Source organism: Panthera uncia, chromosome X (genome assembly GCF_023721935.1).
Source record: "Panthera uncia isolate 11264 chromosome X, Puncia_PCG_1.0, whole genome shotgun sequence".
In the NCBI taxonomy this organism is placed as follows: domain Eukaryota; kingdom Metazoa; phylum Chordata; class Mammalia; order Carnivora; family Felidae; genus Panthera; species Panthera uncia.
The window spans coordinates 89,006,436-89,010,963 of NC_064817.1; positions in this window are offsets into that span (position 1 = coordinate 89,006,436).

Here is a 4,528-nt window from a genome sequence, read left to right on the forward strand (position 1 = left end):
CAGTTTGTTCTCAGTTTTTAAGAGTCTCTTATGTTTTGGCTCCCTCCCTCTCTAACCTTTTTTTTTTCTTTCCCACCGCCATGGGTTTCTGTTAAGTTTCTCAGGATCCACATAAGAGCGAAAACATATGGTATCTGTCTTCCTCTCTATGACTTATTTCACTTAGCATAAGACTCTCCAGTTCCATCCACGTTGCTACAAAAGGCCAGATTTCATTCTTTCTCATTGCCATGTAGTATTCCAATACTAGGTTTTGATGATCATCAGAGATGAATAAAAGTTTTCTGGAAGTGAAAATATGTAATGAGCCTCTTTTTCGTGGTACACTGCTTTATAGAAATTGATACAAGTCGATTTTAGTAGCTACATTTACTCGAGTATCCCGATAAAAGCCATATTATGTCCCATTTGTCTCACCTACAATCAGGATCATTAAAGATTTTAAGTTAAAATTTGCCATATTTTACACTTGATCTTAGCCAAAAGGCTGAGAAGCGATAAAATTTGCCATATTTTAAAGAATACTGTGCTTCATTTAAAAGATTGAATGGGGCGCCTGGGTGGCTCAGTCGGTTAAGCGTCTGACTTCGGCTCAGGTCATGATCTCACGGTCCGTGAGTTCGAGCCCCGCGTGGGGGTCTGTGCTGACAGCTCAGAGCCTGGAGCCTATTTCAGATTCTGTGTCTCCCTCTCTCTCTGCCCCTCCCCTGTTCATGCTCTGTCTCTGTCTCAAAAATAAATAAACGTTAAAAAAAATTTAAAAGATTGAAAATGTAAACAAGAGTAGCTACTTGATCCTATTATATTCCATTTTTATTTTATTTTATTTTTTTAAATATATGAAATTTATTGTCAAATTGGTTTCCGTACAACACCCAGTGCTCATCCCAAAAGATGCCCTCTTCGATGCCCATTATATTCCATTTTTAAATTCAACTCCAAGCGCCTGCAAAAATAATTATGAAACTTATCATTTGTAATGAAAAAGAAAGTATTGGATTCACAGATTAAAAAAAAAAAAAAACAAATCCCTGAAACTAAACTATGAATAATTATTGATTGGCCAATGTATGAGAGATGTCAGACAAAGTAAAAGGCAGCCTTCAATCTCTTAGAGAAGATACTAATGTTCCTCTAAGACAATGTATTTAATTTGCCTCCCCTCCCAAAATAAAGCAGAAGGAATAATATTAAAATTCAGAAAAGCCATTTCTTCAGGGAATTGGAAATCTATAATTGTAAAATTATCTAAATTGATTTATCAGAAAAATTGTTTCTTTTGGTTTCCCGTTGGATTGACCCTTTAAAATTTTTTTTTTAACATTTAGCTTTGTCAAGATCCTGTATCTTTGTATTTGAACAAATCATATGAATATTTGTACATCTAAGGTCCTCCAAACTGAGGCTTATAAATAAGTTCTGCTTTTTGGCAACTTTCGGTCTACCTTATATCTTGCTGTCGATTTAATTCATTTAAAATATTATGAAGCATGTACTGTGTCATGTGAGATTATGGTCAAGAATATAAAAGCTACACTCAGGGATGTAAGATATAATTGCATAGAGTCCTTTTCTCAGGAAACAGCAAAAAAAAAAATACTAATATTCCCAAAGTTGTCAGACAGCTAACCCTCAAATCAATGGCCATAACAGAACTGCCTTCACCAGCCTGTTTCAACAGCACGTATTTGTGAGACTTTCCCAGAGAAAGACTAAAAATCCTTCCTACTAGAAATGTCTAAACTTCTCTGAAAAATTCCACAACATTTTAGTGAAGAGGGCAGCTCAATGCTAATTTATCCTAATGGCCAGAAATTAATTTCTCTCATATCTGCAAGTATATGACAGTTCCTAACTGGCATTGGTGAAATACTGGGCTGGGGGGTGGGGGCAGTGGTTACCAGAGCAGGGTTTTGTCTGTGTTCTGGAGAGTGTTTATATTGCAATTCAGTTCTCAAAGCCTGCGTTATCCTACTTTGGGCTTGCTCTGTACATGAGCAGTTTAGGGGGGAGGGGAGGGACTTTTGCAAATCTGGGATTGAAAGCCTACTTGAATCTTTCAAACTCATTTATTTTTATTTTTATTTTTTTTAGACATTTATTTATTTTTGAGACAGAGAGAGAGCATGAACAGGGGAGGGTCAGAGGAAGAGGGAGACATAGAATCTGAAACAGGCTCCAGGCTCTGAGCTGTCAGCACAGAGCCCGACGCGGGGCTCGAGCTCATGGACCGTGAGATCATGACCTGGGCCGAAGTCAGCCGCTTAACCGACTGAGCCACCCAGGCGCCCCTCAAACTCATTTTTGAAATGCTACCGAGACACTTGTTTGGAAAACCCATCTGATGATATACAGGATTCAAACTGTGATGTTCTAGTTTGCCATCTCTGATCAGTTGAGCACAGATTGTTCCAGAAGAGAATATTGGAGTCTAGAAGGAAAGTGACTTAGCCTAAGACCAACCTCTTTAATTGGCTAACAAAGTAAGGGTTGGAGCCTAGACCACTTAAAGCCCCGTCCAAGCATTTTCCACTACTCCAAAAATGCTTCCTTTCTTTGTTACTATATTTCAAATAATAGTAATCCTTTAAATATAAATAAAAATACTATCAGAAACACATTTAACCTCAGGTTAAGTGTAAATCTATTTCTCGTTGCCTTTGCATTCCTTAAAATTATAACAAAAGTCATATAAATAGGAAAGACAGGCATACTACATTGACAAACTTAGCAGAAACAAACCTGAGATTTGCAAAATGAGTCATGTGAAAAGAAACACCCTAAAAATTTCATCTGGAAATCAAGCACCTTCCAGTTAATTTTAGGAGTTAAAAAAATGTTTTTCTGAACAACACATTTACACAGACATACACTTTGCGTCATAACCCTGGATGTTGGCAAATGTGATTTATAGCGTGGGATACTTACAGGTAAGATTACACATGTGAGTATTGCTGTTTGTGACCTTTCTCATGGACTGTAACGAGGTCACTTTGTAGGCGCTCCAGTTTTTGACGCATGGAGTCACTTTTGGTTAATTAAGATGCAGCCACAAAATAGAGTCCTTGAAATGAAGCCTACTCTAAAGATAATTGCCCAGCGTATTTAGACGGGACCAAACAAACACCTTAGTTTCCTGCCTTTTGTCCCAACCTCGCAAATATTATAGCCCTCAAACAGATTCAAAGTGAGTCTTGCAGAGGATTTTTGTTTTGTTCCCCCCTCCACCCCCCCACGTCTCCTCTGCTTTCCTCTTCTCTCCTCTTAGCTATCATAGTCTAATACCCTGACTTCATCATTCGTTCCTTCTTTAATTTACAAATATTTATTAAGGCCGTCATTAACCACTAGGGATGCAAAGATTTGCAAAGTATGTTTATATAACTCAGCCTGGTCAGAGAGCGAGACTTTTAAGTCAATAAAAGCAGTAGGGTATTGAGTGCTAAAATAAAAATGTGCCTACAGTCTTAGTGGACACTGAAGAAGAAGGGACTGTCTCTAATTGGTAGACTCAGGAAGGGCTTCACAGAGGGAGCCATGCTGAGGCTGAATTTAGATTGATGAATAGTTTTCCAGTCTAACAAAATGGGAAATGTACTGCACATAGCAGATACATTGCGATTAAAGGCAGTTGTGTACTGCACATAGCAGATACATTGCGATTAAAGGCAGTAGTTGAGGCCACAGACTTAACGTCACTTATCTTTTTATGCCCAACACCTAGCTCAGTGTCTGGCATATTATAGGCAGTCAGAAAATGTTTGTTATAAGAGAAATATTGTGTACGGAAAGCTGTAAGTACTGTGGTTTGATTAGAGCATGGGGCTAAAGGGAAGGAGGGGTGAGAATGAGGCGAGAAAGGTAGGTTGGTGATAGATTACTGAGAAACCTGAACTAAGGACTATGACAGGACTCAAAAGAAGAAATGGAGGGTAAAGATATTTTAAGGGTGTAATTGCCACATCATGTTTCCTGAAGGACGATTGTGTCAGAAGGAAGAAATAAGTCAAGAGTGACAGTCACATTCTGGCTCGGGCTCGTGGTTGGGTGATCACTTCGTTTACCTAGTAGGGGCGGAAAAATTAACTTTGGGTGGAGCTCCGGAAATCCATTGTTTCCGAGAAAATAGATTTGGAATAGCATGAACTAGTGAAACTGGCAGATGGAGAAACGATGCGAAGCGTAGAAAGAGGTGGCTTTTGGGGGGGAGGGGGAGGGGGTAGACATTTTCCATTTCTCTTCTCAAATTCCTCCTCTGCCCAGCTCTTGCTCCAGGAAACTAACTAAGCTTCATGGACTGTATCACTGGATTCTCTTGTTCTCATTTTACCCTTGGAGGTACCAGTGAGAAGAATCAGTAGGAGGTATGAGGGCAAATGGAAAGGTCTGTTTGGGTATTTATTCACCGGACCCTTCCCTGTGAGGTCATGGCTTGGCTCGGTTTTGCTGTCTATACTGTCGTCTTTTTCCTTCTGGTCTAGGAGTTGTAAAAGCTTTCTCCTGTTGCTACCACAGGATACAGTATGAT